We start from the raw sequence: 19,145 nt of genomic DNA, 5'->3' as shown, positions 1-19,145 counted from the left end.
TGCTTACGGCAGCGGGTATTCCCAGGCGGTCTCCCATCCAAGTACTAACCTGGCCCGACGCTGCTTAGCTTCCAAGATCAGACGAGATCAGGCGTGTTCAGAGTGGTATGGCCGTAAACGAGGAGAGCAGCCACACAGAGGCTCTTTATAGGTGAGACAGACCCAGTTCAAGTCACCGTGTACGCATGACTACACTCAAGTTCATGTATATCACAATTTACATGATGCCTCCATCAGAAGAACACTAACATTTCAGATAAGATAAGATACAACTTTATTCTCCCGAGGGAAATTGCGTGTTGACAGAGGGAGTGAAACATGAGGGAGGAGGACCAGGTGAGGCCTGCTGCTCAGAGGGCCAAAATGCTTACGGCACCGGGTATTCCCAGGCGGTCTCCCATCCAAGTACTAACCTGGCCCGACGCTGCTTAGCTTCTGAGATTGTGCGTGTTCAGAGTGGTACGGCCTTAAACTAGGAGAACAGCCACACAGAGGCTCTTTATAGGTGAGACAGACCCAGTTCAAGTCACCGTGTACACATGACTACACTCAAGTTCATGTATATCACAATTTACATGATGCCTTCATCAGAAACACACATTTCTGGATAATGAAGTCTTACCTAATGAAACTGATAATCATCACATAGAACATACAGAGGGACCACTTACATCTCTGACGCTCACTTTCATCCTCATCATCATCATCATCATCATCATCATCGTCACACAGTGGCTCCTGTACTTCACTCCTCATGTGCATTCAATCATCTCATATTATGCCCATGTGCAATACTCATTTTCTGAATGTATGCTTTCATATAAGATAAGATAAGATACAACTTTATTCTCCCGAAGGACATTGGGTGTTGACAGAGGGAGTGAAACATGAGGGAGGAGGACCAGGTGAGGCCTGCTGCTCAGAGGGCTAAAATGCTTACGGCACCGGGTATTCCCAGACGGTCTCCCATCCAAGTACTAACCTGGCCCGACGCTGATCAGCTTCCGAGATCAGACGAGATCGGGCGTGTTCAGAGTGGTATGGCCGTAAACAAGGAAAGCAGCCGCACAGAGGCTCTTTATAGGTGAGACAGACCCAGTTCAAGTCACCGTGTACACATGACTACACTCAAGTTCATGTATATCACAATTTACATGATGCCTTCATCAGAAACACACATTTCTGGATAATGAAGTCTTACCTAATGAAACTGATAATCATCACATAGAACATAAAGAGGGACCACTAACATCTCTGACGCTCACTTTCATCATCATCATCATCATCATCATCATCGTCACACAGTGGCTCGTGTACTTAACTTCTCATGTGCATTCAATCATCAAATATTATGCCCATGTGCAATACTCATTTTCTGAATGTATGCTTTCATATAAGATAAGATAAGATACAACTTTATTCTCCCGAAGGACATTGGGTGTTGACAGAGGGAGTGAAACATGAGGGAGGAGGACCAGGTGAGGCCTGCTGCTAAGAGGGCTAAAATGCTTACGGCACCGGGTATTCCCAGACGGTCTCCCATCCAAGTACTAACCTGGCCCGACGCTGCTTAGCTTCCGCGATCAGACGAGATCGGGCGTGTTCAGAGTGGTATGGCCGTAAACGAGGAGAGCAGCCACACAGAGGCTCTTTATAGGTGAGACGGACCCAGTTCAAGTCACCGTGTACACATGACTACACTCAAGTTCATGTATATCACAATTTACATGATGTCTTCATCAGAAGAACACTAACATTTCAGAAAAGATAAGAGACAACTTTATTCTCCCGAGGGAAATTGCGTGTTGACAGAGGGAGTGAAACATGAGGGAGGAGGACCAGGTGAGGCCTGCTGCTCAGAGGGCCAAAATGCTTACGGCACCGGGTATTCCCAGGCGGTCTCCCATCCAAGTATTAACCTGGCCCGACGCTCCTTAGCTTCCGAGATTGTGCGTGTTCAGAGTGGTACGGCCTTAAACTAGGAGAGCAGCCACACAGAGGCTCTTTATAGGTGAGACAGACCCAGTTCAAGTCACCGTGTACACATGACTACACTCAAGTTCATGTATATCACAATTTACATGATGCCTTCATCAGAAACACACATTTCTGGATAATGAAGTCTTACCTAATGAAACTGATAATCATCACATAGAACATACAGAGGGACCACTTACATCTCTGACGCTCACTTTCATCATCATCATCATCATCATCATCATCATCATCATCATCGTCACACAGTGGCTCCTGTACTTCACTCCTCATGTGCATTCAATCTTCTCATATTATGCCCATGTGCAATACTCATTTTCTGAATGTATGCTTTCATATAAGATAAGATAAGATACAACTTTATTCTCCCGAGGGAACTTGCGTGTTCACAGAGGGAGTGAAACATGAGGGAGGAGGACCAGGTGAGGCCTGCTGCTCACAGGGCCAAAATGCTTACGGCACCGGGTATTCCTAGGCGATCTCCCATCCAAGTACTAACCTGGCCCGACGCTGCTTAGCTTCCGAGATTGTGCGTGTTCAGAGTGGTACGGCCTTAAACTAGGAGAGCAGCCACACAGAGGCTCTTTATAGGTGAGACAGACCCAGTTCAAGTCACAGTGTACACATGACTACACTCAAGTTCATGTATATCACAATTTACATGATGCCTTCATCAGAAGAACACTAACATTTCAGATAAGATAAGATACAACTTTATTCTCCCGAGGGAAATTGCGTGTTGACAGAGGGAGTGAAACATGAGGGAGGAGGACCAGGTGAGGCCTGCTGCTCAGAGGGCCAAAATGCTTACGGCACTGGGTATTCCCAGGCGGTCTCCCATCCAAGTACTAACCTGGCCCGACGCTGATTAGCTTCTGAGATCAGACGAGATCGGGCGTGTTCAGAGTGGTATGGCCGTAAACAAGGAAAGCAGCCGCACAGAGGCTCTTTATAGGTGAGACAGATTCAGTTCAAGTCACCGTGTACACATGACTACACTCAAGTTCATGTATATCACAATTTACATGATGCCTTCCTCAGAAACACACATTTCTGGATAATGAAGTCTTACCTAATGAAACTGATAATCATCACATGGAACATACAGAGGGACCACTAACATTTCTGACGCTCACTTTCATCATCATTTTCATCATCATCATCGTCACACAGTGGCTCGTGTACTTCACTTCTCATGTGCATTCAATCTTCTCATATTATGACCATATGCAATACTCATTTTCTGAATGTATGCTTTCATATAAGATAAGATAAGATACAACTTTATTTTCCCGAGGGAAATTGCGTGTTGAGAGAGGGAGTGAAACATGAGGGAGGAGGACCAGGTGAGGCCTACTGCTCAGAGTGCCAAAATGCTTACGGCACCGGGTTTTCCCAGGCGGTCTCCGATGCAATTACTAACCTGGCCCGACGCTGCTTAGCTTCCGAGATCAGACGAGATCGGGCGTGTTCAGAGTGGTATGGCCGTACCGAGGAGAGCAGCCACACAGAGGCTCTTTATAGGTGAGACAGACCCAGTTCAAGTCACCGTGTACACATGACTACACTCAAGTTCATGTATATCACAATTTACATGATGCCTTCATCAGAAACACACATTTCTGGATAATGAAGTCTTACCTAATGAAACTGATAATCATCACATAGAACATACAGAGGGACCACTTACATCTCTGACGCTCACTTTCATCATCATCATCATCATCATCATCATCATCATCATCGTCACACAGTGGCTCCTGTACTTCACTCCTCATGTGCATTCAATCTTCTCATATTATGCCCATGTGCAATACTCATTTTCTGAATGTATGCTTTCATATAAGATAAGATAAGATACAACTTTATTCTCCCGAGGGAACTTGCGTGTTCACAGAGGGAGTGAAACATGAGGGAGGAGGACCAGGTGAGGCCTGCTGCTCACAGGGCCAAAATGTTTACGGCACCGGGTATTCCTAGGCGATCTCCCATCCAAGTACTAACCTGGCCCGACGCTGCTTAGCTTCACAAGATCAGACGAGATCAGGCGTGTTCAGAGTGGTATGGCCGTAAACGAGGAGAGCAGCCACACAGAGGCTCTTTATAGGTGAGACAGACCCAGTTCAAGTCACCGTGTACGCATGACTACACTCAAGTTCATGTATATCACAATTTACATGATGCCTTCATCAGAAGAACACTAACATTTCAATAAGATAAGATACAACTTTATTCTCCCGAGGGAAATTGCGTGTTGACAGAGGGAGTGAAACATGAGGGAGGAGGACCAGGTGAGGCCTGCTGCTCAGAGGGCCAAAATGCTTACGGCACCGGGTTTTCCCAAGCGGTATCCCATCCAAGTACTAACCTGGCCTGACGCTGCTTAGCTTCCGAGATCAGATGAGATTGGGCGTGTTCAGAGTGGTATGGCCGTAAACGAGGAGAGCAGCCACACAGAGGCTCTTTATAGGTGAGACGGACCCAGTTCAAGTCACCGTGTACACATGACTACACTCAAGTTCATGTATATCACAATTTACATGATGCCTTCATCAGTAGAACACTAACATTTCTGATAAGATAAGATACAACGTTATTCTCCCGAGGGAAATTGCGTGTTCACAGAGGGAGTGAAACATGAGGGAGGAGGACCAGGTGAGGCCTGCTGCTCAGAGGGCCAAAATGCTTACTGCACCGGGTATTCCCAGGCGGTCTCCCATCCAAGTACTAACCTGGCCCGACGCTGCTTAGCTTCTGAGATCAGACGAGATCGGGCGTGTTTCTTTTTTTTTCTCTTTTATTATCAAAAAATAAATATTTTTACAAATACATTTTACACAAGTAAATACAAGTCATTTCAAATCAAATCAAATTATTTCCAACAATCCATAACACCATTCATCACATCTTTTTTTTTTTTTTTCCTTCACCCATCACCCCTCACCCTTGACCTATTGACATTTGCACCCCACCCTGATTTCCACACACAAATAGACAGTTATCTTCCAGCACCTTTTGTTTGAAATTCTTGTCCCCACCATCCCACAGCAGACTCACATTCCTTTTCATAAAGTTACAGAAAAATCTCCAGATGTTCACTTTTTTGTCCTCGAAATGTGAATAGTTTCTCCGAAGTCTGATGACATGTTTGGCATAACTCAGAATGTAATTGATAAGCCATTTGTTCACCCCTGCTTTCCTTTCCTTATACCCAAATAGAAAAAACCTCTCCCATTTTTCCTTTTCCGTGATTGTGACTCTAAATTTTTGAAAGCATTGGTCCAGTTTCTCAAAAAACACTTTTAGCTCCTTAGATTCAAAAATAAAGTGCCTAAATGTCTCCACTTCCACCTCACATATATCACAAACCTTGCTGTTGAGTCTATTTATCTGGTTTAGCACCAAATTGACAAATATTCTATTATGTCTGAGCCTGAAATTTGTATCAAAGCACTCTGATGAAATGAACTTCACATTTAGATCTGACCAAATGTGCTCCCTCTGAAGCCCATGGAACTGCCTTAGCCATACTTCCTCAGCTGCCGCTTTCTTCTTTTCCTTTCCCAAAAACACTCTATATAGTATCTTGGAGTTAACTGATCGTATGTCATGCTCTTTCCCTCCTTGGATGAGGGAGAAACTGACCAACTCCAGAGCCTTCTCTGCCCTCCTCCCCTTCACCAGCGCCACCCAGCTACGAGGTAACCCCTCTAAAATTCTCTGGCATAGTCTTTTGATCTCTATTGGTCTCACTTTCCCTAATCTTCCCCTGACCTCCTGGATTACTTCCTCCTGCAGAAATCCACCACCTCTTTGGATAAAGTGCTTCACCTGATTTAAACCTGGTTCCTCCAAGTACCTCCCTGAAAAAACCTTCCCCTGACACCTTATTGCCGGATTTCTGAAAACTGGTTGGTGTAACACCTGCTCCGCAGTCTCACATCTAAACTTTAAATCCCCCAGTAAAATATTCCACGCTTCAAGTATTTCCCCTGTAAATGCATTAACCTGTGCTCTTTCCCTTTGCTCCGTTTCCCTACATAGATTAAACACTCCTCTATTATCCCACCCCTGTAGGCAAGAGTCGAGGCACTTCTGCCACGCGTAAATCTTTGCGTTTCCCATAAATTTCCCTAACAGTCGAATCCGTGCACTAAGCTTTTTACTTTTCAGGTCCACCAATTTCAAACCGCCCTCCTTCTGCCCATTGATGAGCACCTTCCTGGCTATCAAATGCTGTTTTTTATTCCAGATGAAAGCACTCATCATGTCATTCAGCTTTCCTATTACCCTGTCCGGCATTTCACAGACTCTTAGCGCATACTGACACTTGGACAGGAGGAGGGCGTTAGTTACTATCACTTTACCCCTTAGATTCAATTTCCTCCCGGACCAGAAATCCAATCGCATTTTGATTTTTCCCTCTATTTCACCCCACGTTTGTTTTGTTGCTGCATCTCGATTCTTACCTACATATACACCCAAAACCTTCACCATTTCATTTCTCTTTACAAAATTCCATTTATTTACACAATCGAAACCATCACCAAAGCCCATTAGCTCGCTTTTTCCCCATTGATTTTGGCCCCAGATGCCCTCTCATAGCACTCTACATGCTGCAGCACCCTGTCTACACTCCTCTCATCCCTAACCGTAATACTTATGTCATCTGCGTACTGGTAGATTTTCGTGTCCGTTTTATCTTCCATTTCAATCCCCAAAATCCCTGGGTCCCTCCTAATGAGGGCAGACAAGGGTTCTGCCGCTATGGAGTATAACATAGCTGAAAGCGGGCATCCTTGCCTGATTGACCTCTCCAGAGCGAAGCTCTCAGTTAACCTCCCGTTTATTTTCACCCTACTGATGGCATTCCTATATATTAACCTAATCCATTTAGTGAAACCTTCCCCGAAACCCATCTTTTCCAGTGTTTTAAACAAAAAATCATGATCCACCCTATCAAACGCCTTCTCTAAATCAACCCCTATGTACAGCCCTCCCTTCTGATTCATTTTGTCAAAGATGTCCTGGATCGATAAGATGATGTCACTAATGACTCTCCCTACCACACCATAACACTGACAGGGATTCACCACTGTGCCTATCACCTCCTTCAATCTGTTTGCCAGGATTTTAGCCAGTATTTTATAATCTGTATTTAGCAGACTAATTGGCCTATAATTCCCCAAATCACCTTTGTCACCCTTATTCTTATACACCACTCGGATTAGCCCCGTGAAGAAGTCCCCAGATGCTTTCCCCTCCCGCTCCATGCATTGAAAGATTCTCAGGAGAATTGGCTTCATCACCTGTTTAAAGGTGATGTAAAATTCCCCCGATAACCCATCCAGCCCTGGACTTTTGTTCTTATTCAAACCATTTATTGCTCTTTCCAATTCTTCCTCTGTAATGTTTTTATCACAGTCTGCTCTGTCCTCTTCCCCTAATTTTTTTTCTATCCCTTCAAAAACACTGTGGTCTGTAGAGTTTACCTCCATCTTTGAAAAAAGTGTTTTAAAATGTTTATGAGCCACCTCCAGCATTTCCTCTGTCTTCTCCATTGTCTTACCCTCTTCATTTTTCAGGTTTTGCAGATGAGCTTTCTTTTGCTGTCTTTTTTCAAGCCCTAAAAAGAAACTTGTATTCTTTTCCCCTTCTAAAATATCCTTCATCCTCGATCTGATAGCTGCCCCTCTGCTCCGTTTCTTCTCAAGCTCATCTAATTGTTTTCTCAGCATGAGATATTTTAGATTGTTGAAGTTTTCCTCTGCAATCGACCTTTCCAGCTCTTTATTAATCTGGTCTCTTAAACTATACTCAGTCCTTCTTTCCTTCTCCATTTTATTTTTACAATAGTTTATTGTCACTTTTTTGATGTGCAATTTCACCTCCTCCCACCACTCCCCCATATTTATACAACCCTCACCCTGCAGTTCTCTTTTTCTTTCTTTCAGTAGATTTTCAACTTTCTCCCTATATTTTCCATCCAGCAAAACACTGTTATTTAAACACCATAACCCTCCACCTTTGTGCTCTTTCTCCCCCAGCTCCACCCATAACCTTGCATGATCGCTAAACCCTGTGAACTCATACCAGCATTTTGAAATCTTTTTTTCCAGCCCAGATGCTAATAGACATAAGTCAATCCTGGACTGTTTAAGTTTCCCCAGAACCGTCTGTCGTCTGGAAAAGCCCCTTTCTCCCATATTGCGCACCCTCCACAGATCTACCAGGTTGAAATAGTCAAAAAGCTCATTTAGCGATTTCCTACTTATATCACTTTTGTATGTATTGTTGCTTGATATATCCAATCTCGTAAGTGCACAGTTAAAATCCCCCACTACACAAATGTTCCCTCCCAAATGCGGTTTTAGTTGATCAAAGAAAATTCCACGCTTGTTGTCCTCATTCGGTGCATAAATATTCAAAAGTTTGTAAAGCACATTCCTGTAAATAAATTCAATACCGATCACCCTTCCCTCATCATCCTTCACTATTTCCTTAACATTTTTGATCTTATCTCCTTTAGCAAAAATAGCGACTCCGGCTCGTCCATTTACACCGTTGTTTGCCCACACTTTTCCAGCCCATGTATCCCTCAGATAGCTTCTCCACTCCCTTGTCCACTTAGTCTCTTGTACACAGAGGATGTCAAAAGTATCCACCCTTAAAACATCTCTCATCTTGTTAATACATCTTAAGCCGTTTGTGTTTTGCGATAGTATTTTTAACATTGTAAATACATAGAGATAAATCAGGCCCATCACCTTTATGCTACAGTTCATGTCTTACTTTTTCCTCTTTTTGATCCCCTTGTCTTCAGCATCCATTGCAGTCTTCTCTTCCCCAGCTCCTGGCTGTTTCCGAGGTCCATATCAGACTCCGAGTTCCCCGACTCTTGAGACCCCGTCAAGCATATCTCTGAGTCTGATTCTGGGGGCCGCTGAAGTTGAACAATTTTCACCTTCCTCTCCTTTCTCTCCGATGTATCCACACTCTGCCCCTCTGCTGCGTCTCCATGTCCCGGCACCTCAGCTGTCGATCCTCTCACCTCCATTCCTTGCTCTCCGTCCGACTCCAGTATGTCTCTTCCTTTCTCCGCTTCCCCCTCCGCACGATCCTTCTCGGTCTCCTCCCTCTCAGAGATATTCTCTCTCGATTCTTCCTGCTCCTCACGTTGCTTTCCTCCCGTCCCTGGAGCATGATCAACGTCCTCACAAACACATCTGCTGCTCTCCTTTTTGCAGCTCTGGCATTTGTTCCCTCTGCCCATGCACTCCCTTGCATAGTGCCCCTGCTCTCCACATTTTCTACAAAGGAAATCTGGACAGTCCCTCAGGATATGACCAGTCTGTATGCACTGTCTGCACACTTTCACCTGTTTGTCGTGCAAAACTCTGAAGAACTCTGCTCCAAAAGCCGTCTCAAACTTGGTCGAATATGGAAGTGATTGGACCGTCTCCGTGAATTTAACTTTCACGTATCTTGTTCCGTCAGCAATTCAAGTTCCCGGCCACATTCTCCTGATGATCGGGGATACTGCACTTACTCCCCAGCTGTTCAGCTTGCCCAGAATGACGCTGTCCGTGATATACGCCGGCAGCCCCAGAAACGAGACCACCAGCTCATCATTACATAACTCCTTGGACATGATCGCGGTCTGTCCAATTTTTATGCCGTCCAATAGTCTTTCTTTCCCCTTCGGGTGATTCATTGTGATATGTCATATTTATTTCTGTCCGTGTACCGGCAGGCGATGATTTTCCCACAAGTGTCTTGTATTGCCTGGATCAGCTCCATTGCGGTCACTTTATCTTCTCCAATCAGCTCCAGCGCGAGCGTTAAATTTTGCTGAAACTCTTCAGCTTTATCCTTAATAATCCGTATCTCTTCCTCTCTCATGATTTCTCTCTCCTGCCCTCTTCCTCCTTCCGCATTTTCGGCTACGTCAGGAGCTGTCACCGCACGTGTGTCCTCCATTTCTCCCGTCATATTCTGACCGTCCACGGTCCTGTACGCCCGATCGTCTTTCACCATCAGCTCGCTTGCCTCGGCCGTCCGGTCCGGGCCCGGTGCAGCGACTCTGGCTCCCTTTCCTCTGGTTCTCACCATACTTGGAGCACAGTATAAACTATTTTCCATCAGGAAAACACAAACCAAACAAACAATTAACTTAAAGTGTCCCCCAGACAGTCAAAACTGCTGGGGGTGGCTCCAAAAACCGAGCTATCAAAGAAATGAAAAATCTGGGATTAAAGAAACGCCACAGTTCAAACTCAAAATCAAAATTGCCGCACAGGATCAGTCAAAATACACGCACGCCTGGAGCTCACACACACCTCCTCTTACTTCCGTGTTCAGAGTGGTATGGCCGTTAACGAGAAGAGCAGACCCAGTTCAAGTCACCGTGTACACATGACTACACTCAAGTTCATGTATATCACAATTTACATGATGCCTTCATCAGAAGAACACTAACATTTCAAATAAGATAAGACACAACTTTATTCTCCCGAGAGAAATTGCGTGTTGACAGAGGGAGTGAAACATGAGGGAGGAGGACCAGGTGAGGCCTGCTGCTCAGAGGGCCAAAATGCTTACGGCACCGGGTATTCCCAGGCGGTCTCCCATCCAAGTACTAACCTGGCCCGACGCTGATTAGCTTCCGAGATCAGACGAGATCGGGCGTGTTCAGAGTGGTATGGCCGTAAACGAGGAGAGCAGCCACACAGAGGCTCTTTAAAGGTGAGACAGACCCAGTTCAAGTCACCGTGTACACATGACTACACTCAAGTTCATGTATATCACAATTTACATGATGCCTTCATCAGAAACACACATTTCTGGATAATGAAGTCTTACCTAATGAAACTGATAATCATCACATAGAACATTAAGAGGGACCACTAACATCTCTGACGCTCACTTTCATCATCATCATCATCATCATCATCATCATCGTCACACAGTGGCTCGTGTACTTCACTTCTCATGTGCATTCAATCTTCTCATATTATGCCCATGTGCAATACTCATTTTCTGAATGTATGCTTTCATATAAGATAAGATAAGATACAACTTTATTCTCCCGAGGGAACTTGCGTGTTCACAGAGGGAGTGAAACATGAGGGAGGAGGACCAGGTGAGGCCTGCTGCTCAGAGGGCCAAAATGCTTACGGCACCGGGTATTCCCAGGGGGTCTCCCATCCAAGTACTAACCTGGCCCGACGCTGCTTAGCTTCCGAGATCAGACGAGATCAGGCGTGTTCAGAGTGGTATGGCCGTAAAATAGGAGAGCGGCCACACAGAGGCTCTTTATAGGTGAGACAGACCCAGTTCAAGTCACCGTGTACACATGACTACACTCAAGTTCATGTATATCACAATTTACATGATGCCTTCATCAGAAGAACACAGCAGCCTCTATCTCCTTCCTTGTCACAGATATGGGCTTTTTAAGTTTTCTCCAGTTTCAAAAATCGATGACCCGGGGGTCAACTTTTTTCCAAAATTTTCAATATTCCCCAATTTGTCCAAAATTTACACACATTGATGGCATTTCTGTCTGGATGCTGCGTCTGAAATTGTAGCTCTCTATCTCCTTCCTTGTCACAGATATGGGCTTTAAAAGTTTCTCCAGTTTCAAAAATCGATGACCCGCGAGTCAACATTTTTAGAAAATTTTCAATATTCCCCAATTTGCCCCAAATTTACACACATTGATGGCATTTCTGCCTGGATGCTGCGTCTGAAATTGTAGCTCTCTATCTCCTTCCTTGTCACAGATATGGGCTTTTCAAGTTTTCTCCAGTTTCAAAAATTGATGACCCGGGGGTCAACTTTTTTCCAAAATTTTCAATATTCCCCAATTTGCCCCAAATTTACACAAATTGATGGCATTTCTGTCTGGGTGCTGCGTCTGAAATTTTAGCTCTCTATCTCCTTCCTTGTCACAGATATGGGCTTTTCAAGTTTTCTCTAGTTTCAAGAATCGATGACCCGCGGGTCAAAATTTTTAGAAAATTTTCAATATTCCCCAATTTGCCCCAAATTTACACACATTGATGGCATTTCTGCCTGGATGCTGCGTCTGAAATTTTAGCTCTCTGTCTCCTTCCTTGTCACAGATATGGGCTTTTCAAGTTTTCTCCAGTTTCAAAAATTGATGACCCGGGGGTCAAATTTTTCCAAAATTTTCAATATTCCCCAATTTGCCCCAAATTTACACAAATTGATGGCATTTCTGTCTGGGTGCTGCGTCTGAAATTTTAGCTCTCTATCTCCTTCCTTGTCACAGATATGGGCTTTTCAAGTTTTCTCTAGTTTCAAGAATCGATGACCCGCGGGTCAACATTTTTAGAAAATTTTCAATATTCCCCAATTCGCCCCAAATTTACACACATTGATGGCATTTCTGCCTGGATGCTGCCTCTAAAATTGTAGCTCTCTATCTCCTTCCTTGTCACAGACATGGGCTTTTCAAGTTTTCTCTAGTTACAAGAATTGATGACCCGCGGGTCAACATTTTTAGAAAATTTTCAATATTCCCCAATTTGTCCCAAATTTACACAAATTGATGGCATTTCTGTCTGGATGCTGCGTCTGAAATTTTAGCTCTCTATCTCCTTCCTTGTCACAGATATGGGCTTTTAAAGTTTTCTCCAGTTTCAAAAATCGATGACCCGCGGGTCAACATTTTTCCAAAGTTTTCAATATTCCCCAATTTGCCCCAAATTTACACACATTGATGGCATTTCTACCTGGATGCTGCGTCTGAAATTTTAGCTCTCTATCTCCTTCCTTGTCACAGATATGGGCTTTTCAAGTTTTCTCCAGTTTCAAAAATTGATAACCCGGGTCAACATTTTTAGAAAATTTTCAATATTCCCCAATTTGTCTCAAATTTACACAAATTGATGGCATTTCTGTCTGGATGCTGCGTCTGAAATTTTAGCTCTCTATCTCCTTCCTTGTCACAGATATGGGCTTTTAAAGTTTTCTCCAGTTTCAAAAATCGATGACCCGGGGGTCAACTTTTTTCCAAAATTTTCAATATTCCCCAATTTGCCCCAAATTTACACACATTGATGGCATTTCTGCCTGGATGCTGCGTCTGAAATTGTAGCTCTCTATCTCCTTCCTTGTCACAGATATGGGCTTTTAAAGTTTTCTCCAGTTTCAAAAATCGATGACCCGGGGGTCAACTTTTTTCCAAAATTTTCAATATTCCCCAATTTGCACCAAATTTACACACATTGATGGCATTTCTGCCTGGATGCTGCGTCTGAAAATTTAGCTCTCTATCTCCTTCCTTGTCACAGATATGGGCTTTTCAAGTTTTCTCCAGTTTCAAAAATTGATGACCCGGGTCAACATTTTTAGAAAATTTTCAATATTCCCCAATTTGCCCCAAATTTACACACATTGATGGCATTTCTGCCTGGATGCTGCGTCTGAAATTGTAGCTCTCTATCTCCTTCCTTGTCACAGACATGGGCTTTTCAAGTTTTCTCTAGTTACAAGAATCGATGACCCGCGGGTCGACATTTTTAGAAAATTTTCAATATTCCCCAATTTGCCCCAAATTTACACACATTGATGGCATTTCTGCCTGGATGCTGCGTCTGAAAATTTAGCTCTCTATCTCCTTCCTTGTCACAGATATGGGCTTTTCAAGTTTTCTCCAGTTTCAAAAATTGATGACCCGGGTCAACATTTTTAGAAAATTTTCAATATTCCCCAATTTGCCGCAAATTTACACACATTGATGGCATTTCTGCCTGGATGCTGCGTCTGAAATTGTAGCTCTCTATCTCCTTCCTTGTCACAGACATGGGCTTTTCAAGTTTTCTCTAGTTACAAGAATCGATGACCCGCGGGTCGACATTTTTAGAAAATTTTCAATATTCCCCAATTTGCCCCAAATTTACACACATTGATGGCATTTCTGCCTGGATGCTGCGTCTGAAAATTTAGCTCTCTATCTCCTTCCTTGTCACAGATATGGGCTTTTGAAAGTTTGCTCCAGTTTCAAAAATTGATGACCCGGGTCAACATTTTTGGAAAATTTCCAATATTCCCCAATTTGCCCCAAATTTACACAAATTGATGGCATCTCTGTCTGGATGCTGCATCTGAAATTGTAGCTCTCTATCTCCTTCATTGTCACAGACTTGGGCTTTTCAAGTTTTCTCTAGTTACAAGAATTGATGACCCGCGGGTCAACATTTTTAGAAAATTTTCAATATTCCCCAATTTGCCCCAAATTTACACAAATTGATGGCATCTCTGTCTGGATGCTGCGTCTGAAATTTTAGCTCTCTATCTCCTTCCTTGTCACAGACATGGGCTTTTCAAGTTTTCTCTAGTTTCAAGAATCGATGACCCGCGGGTCAACATTTTTAGAAAATTTTCAATATTCCCCAATTTGCCCATAAATTTACACAAATTGATGGCATTTCTGTCTGGATGCAACGTCTGAAATTTTAGCTCTCTATCTCCTTCCTTGTCACAGATATGGGCTTTTCAAGTTTTCTCCAGTTTCAAAAATTGATGACCCGGGGGTCAAATTTTTCCAAAATTTTCAATATTCCCCAATTTGCCCCAAATTTACACAAATTGATGGCATTTCTGTCTGGGTGCTGCGTCTGAAATTTTAGCTCTCTATCTCCTTCCTTGTCACAGATATGGGCTTTTCAAGTTTTCTCTAGTTTCAAGAATCGATGACCCGCGGGTCAACATTTTTAGAAAATTTTCAATATTCCCCAATTTGCCCCAAATTTACACACATTGATGGCATTTCTGCCTGGATGCTGCCTCTGAAATTGTAGCTCTCTATCTCCTTCCTTGTCACAGACATGGGCTTTTCAAGTTTTCTCCAGTTTCAAAAATCGATGACCCGCGGGTCAACATTTTTCCAAAATTTTCAATATTCCCCAATTTGCCCCAAATTTACACACATTGATGGCATTTCTACCTGGATGCTGCGTCTGAAATTTTAGCTCTCTATCTCCTTCCTTGTCACAGATATGGGCTTTTCAAGTTTTCTCCAGTTTCAAAAATCGATGACCCGCGGGTCAACATTTTTAGAAAATTTTCAATATTCCCCAATTTGCCCCAAATTTACACACATTGATGGCATTTCTGCCTGGATGCTGCGTCTGAAATTTTAGCTCTCTATCTCCTTCCTTGTCACAGATATGGGCTTTTCAAGTTTTCTCTAGTTACAAGAATCTAGTTACAAGAATCGATGACCCGCGGGTCAACATTTTTAGAAAATTTTCAATATTCCCCAATAAGTCCCAAATTTACACACATTGATGGCATTTCTGCCTGGATGCTGCGTCTAAAATTGTAGCTCTCTATCTCCTTCCTTGTCACAGACATGGGCTTTTCAAGTTTTCTCTAGTTACAAGAATCGATGACCCGCGGGTCAACTTTTTTCCAAAATTTTCAATATTCCCCAATTTGTCCCAAATTTACACAAATTGATGGCATTTCTGTCTGGATGCTGCGTCTGAAATTTTAGCTCTCTATCTCCTTCCTTGTCACAGATATGGGCTTTTCAAGTTTTCTCTAGTTTCAAGAATCGATGACCCGCGGGTCAACATTTTTAGAAAATTTTCAATATTCCCCAATTTGTCCCAAATTTACACACATTGATGGCATTTCTGTCTGGATGCTGCGTCTGAAATTTTAGCTCTCTATCTCCTTCCTTGTCACAGATATGGGCTTTTAAAGTTTTCTCCAGTTTCAAAAATCGATGACCCGGGGGTTAAAATTTTTCCAAAATTTTCAATATTCCCCAATTCGCCCCAAATTTACACACATTGATGGCATTTCTACCTGGATGCTGCGTCTGAAATTGTAGCTCTCTATCTCCTTCCTTGTCACAGATATGGGCTTTTAAAGTTTTCTCCAGTTTCAAAAATCGATGACCCGGGGGTTAAAATTTTTCCAAAATTTTCAATATTCCCCAATTTGCCCCAAATTTACGCACATTGATGGCATTTCTGCCTGGATGCTGCGTCTGAAATTGTAGCTCTCTATCTCCTTCCTTGTCACAGATATGGGCTTTTCAAGTTTTCTCTAGTTTGAAGAATCGATGAGCCGCGGGTCAACATTTTTAGAAAATTTTCAATATTCCCCAATTTGCCCCAAATTTACACACATTGATGGCATTTCTGCCTGGATGCTGCGTCTGAAATTTTAGCTCTCTATCTCCTTCCTTGTCACAGATATGGGCTTTTCAAGTTTTCTCCAGTTTCAAAAATTGATGACCCGGGTCAACATTTTTAGAACATTTTCAATATTCCCCAATTTGCCCCAAATTTACACACATTGATGGCATTTCTGCCTGGATGCTGCGTCTGATATTGTAGCTCTCTATCTCCTTCCTTGTCACAGACATGGGCTTTTCAAGTTTTCTCCAGTTTCAAAAATTGATGACCCGGGTCAACATTTTTAGAAAATTTCCAATATTCCCCAATTTGCCCCAAATTTACACAAATTGATGGCATCTCTGTCTGGATGCTGCGTCTGAAATTTTAGCTCTCTATCTCCTTCTTTGTCACAGATATGGGCTTTTCAAGTTTTCTCTAGTTACAAGAATCGATGACCCGCGGGTCAACATTTTTAGAAAATTTTCAATATTCCCCAATTTGCCCCGATTTACACACATTGATGGCATTTCTGCCTGGATGCTGCGTCTGAAATTTTAGCTCTCTATCTCCTTCTTTGTCACAGATATGGGCTTTTCAAGTTTTCTCCAGTTTCAAAAATCGATGACCCGCGGGCCAACATTTTTAGAAAATTTTCAATATTCCCCAATTTGTCCCAAATTTACACAAATTGATGGCATTTCTGTCTGGATGCTGCGTCTGAAATTTTAGCTCTCTATCTCCTTCCTTGTCACAGATATGGGCTTTTCAAGTTTTCTCTAGTTACAAGAATCGATGACCCCGCGGGTCAACATTTTTAGAAAATTTTCAATATTCCCCAATTTGTCCCAAATTTACACACATTGATGGCATTTCTGTCTGGATGCTGCGTCTGAAATTTTAGCTCTCTATCTCCTTCCTTGTCACAGATATGGGCTTTTAAAGTTTTCTCCAGTTTCAAAAATCGATGACCCGGGGGTCAAAATTTTTCCAAAATTTCCAATATTCCCCAATTTGCACCAAATTTACACACATTGATGGCATTTCTGCCTGGATGCTGCGTCTGAAAATTTAGCTCTCTATCTCCTTCCTTGTCACAGATATGGGCTTTTCAAGTTTTCTCCAGTTTCAAAAATTGATGACCCGGGTCAACATTTTTCCAAAATTTCCAATATTCCCCAATTTGCACCAAATTTACACACATTGATGGCATTTCTGCCTGGATGCTGCGTCTGAAATTGTAGCTCTCTATCTCCTTCCTTGTCACAGACATGGGCTTTTCAAGTTTTCTCTAGTTACAAGAATCGATGACCCGCGGGTCGACATTTTTAGAAAATTTTCAATATTCCCCAATTTGCCCCAAATTTACACACATTGATGGCATTTCTGCCTGGATGCTGCGTCTGAAAATTTAGCTCTCTATCTCCTTCCTTGTCACAGATATGGGCTTTTCAAGTTTTCTCCAGTTTCAAAAATTGATGACCCGGGTCAACATTTTTAGAAAATTTTCAATATTCCCCAATTTGCCCCAAATTTACACACATTGATGGCATTTCTGCCTGGATGCTGCGTCTGAAATTGTAGCTCTCTATCTCCTTCCTTGTCACAGACATGGGCTTTTCAAGTTTTCTCTAGTTACAAGAATCGATGACCCGCGGGTCGACATTTTTAGAAAATTTTCAATATTCCCCAATTTGCCCCAAATTTACACACATTGATGGCATTTCTGCCTGGATGCTGCGTCTGAAAATTTAGCTCTCTATCTCCTTCCTTGTCACAGATATGGGCTTTTGAAAGTTTGCTCCAGTTTCAAAAATTGATGACCCGGGTCAACATTTCTGGAAAATTTCCAATATTCCCCAATTTGCCCCAAATTTACACAAATTGATGGCATCTCTGTCTGGATGCTGCATCTGAAATTGTAGCTCTCTATCTCCTTCATTGTCACAGACTTGGGCTTTTCAAGTTTTCTCTAGTTACAAGAATTGATGACCCGCGGGTCAACATTTTTAGAAAATTTTCAATATTCCCCAATTTGCCCCAAATTTACACAAATTGATGGCATCTCTGTCTGGATGCTGCATCTGAAATTGTAGCTCTCTATCTCCTTCCTTGTCACAGACATGGGCTTTTCAAGTTTTCTCTAGTTACAAGAATTGATGACCCGCGGGTCAACATTTTTAGAAAATTTTCAATATTCCCCAATTTGCCCCAAATTTACACACATTGATGGCATTTCTGCCTGGATGCTGCGTCTGAAATTGTAGCTCTCTATCTCCTTCCTTGTCACAGACATGGGCTTTTCAAGTTTTCTCCAGTTTCAAAAATCGATGACCCGCGGGTCAACATTTTTAGAAAATTTTCAATATTCCCCAATTTGCCCCAAATTTACACACATTGATAGCATTTCTGCCTGGATGCTGCGTCTGAAATTGTAGCTCTCTATCTCCTTCCTTGTCACAGATATGGGCTTTTAAAGTTTTCTCCAGTTTCAAAAATCGATGACCCGGGGGTCAACTTTTTTCCAAAATTTTCAATATTCCCCAATTTGCCCCAAATTTACACACATTGATGGCATTTCTGCCTGGATGCTGCGTCTGAAATTTTAGCTCTCTATCTCCTTCCTTGTCACAGACATGGGCTTTTCAAGTTTTCTCTAGTTTCAAGAATCGATGACCCGCGGGTCAACATTTTTAGAAAATTTTCAATATTCCCCAATTTGTCCCAAATTTACTAAGATTGATGGCATTTCTGTCTGGATGCTGCGTCTGAAATTTTAGCTCTCTATCTCCTTCTTTGTCACAGATATGGGCTTTTCAAGTTTTCTCCAGTTTCAAAAATTGATGACCCGGGTCAACATTTTTAGAAAATTTTCAATATTCCCCAATAAGTCCCAAATTTACACACATTGATGGCATTTCTGCCTGGATGCTGCGTCTAAAATTGTAGCTCTCTATCTCCTTCCTTGTCACAGACATGGGCTTTTCAAGT

At 42.7% G+C, this 19,145-nt stretch overlaps 7 non-coding genes and 2 pseudogenes across 7 annotated transcripts; all 9 read right to left on the bottom strand.

Moving 5' to 3' along the window:
- On the bottom strand, positions 1–119 carry LOC143009629 (5S ribosomal RNA). Its single transcript, XR_012964702.1, has one exon. It is a non-coding gene; the product is annotated as a 5S ribosomal RNA (ribosomal RNA).
- Positions 120–933: 814 nt separating this feature from the next.
- LOC143008337 (5S ribosomal RNA) lies at positions 934–1,052 on the bottom strand. Its single transcript, XR_012964582.1, has one exon. It is a non-coding gene; the product is annotated as a 5S ribosomal RNA (ribosomal RNA).
- A 454-nt stretch (positions 1,053–1,506) lies between these two features.
- LOC143012660 (5S ribosomal RNA) lies at positions 1,507–1,625 on the bottom strand. Its single transcript, XR_012965069.1, has one exon. It is a non-coding gene; the product is annotated as a 5S ribosomal RNA (ribosomal RNA).
- Positions 1,626–2,799: 1,174 nt separating this feature from the next.
- LOC143009290 (5S ribosomal RNA) lies at positions 2,800–2,918 on the bottom strand. The gene has a single exon (XR_012964681.1). It is a non-coding gene; the product is annotated as a 5S ribosomal RNA (ribosomal RNA).
- A 451-nt stretch (positions 2,919–3,369) lies between these two features.
- Positions 3,370–3,488, bottom strand: LOC143011118 (5S ribosomal RNA; annotated as a pseudogene).
- A 462-nt stretch (positions 3,489–3,950) lies between these two features.
- Positions 3,951–4,070, bottom strand: LOC143010591 (5S ribosomal RNA; annotated as a pseudogene).
- Positions 4,071–4,314: 244 nt separating this feature from the next.
- On the bottom strand, positions 4,315–4,433 carry LOC143009239 (5S ribosomal RNA). The gene has a single exon (XR_012964678.1). It is a non-coding gene; the product is annotated as a 5S ribosomal RNA (ribosomal RNA).
- A 6,156-nt stretch (positions 4,434–10,589) lies between these two features.
- Positions 10,590–10,708, bottom strand: LOC143010968 (5S ribosomal RNA). Its single transcript, XR_012964875.1, has one exon. It is a non-coding gene; the product is annotated as a 5S ribosomal RNA (ribosomal RNA).
- Positions 10,709–11,165: 457 nt separating this feature from the next.
- Positions 11,166–11,284, bottom strand: LOC143011790 (5S ribosomal RNA). The gene has a single exon (XR_012964946.1). It is a non-coding gene; the product is annotated as a 5S ribosomal RNA (ribosomal RNA).
- Positions 11,285–19,145: the final 7,861 nt, after the last annotated feature.

Source organism: Genypterus blacodes, unplaced genomic scaffold, assembly GCF_046128005.1.
Source record: "Genypterus blacodes isolate CSIRO-AG114 ecotype Tasmania unplaced genomic scaffold, CSIRO-AGI_Gbla_v1 ptg000002l_1, whole genome shotgun sequence".
NCBI classification, from domain to species: domain Eukaryota; kingdom Metazoa; phylum Chordata; class Actinopteri; order Ophidiiformes; family Ophidiidae; genus Genypterus; species Genypterus blacodes.
This window is presented reverse-complemented; position numbering and strand designations above follow the sequence as displayed.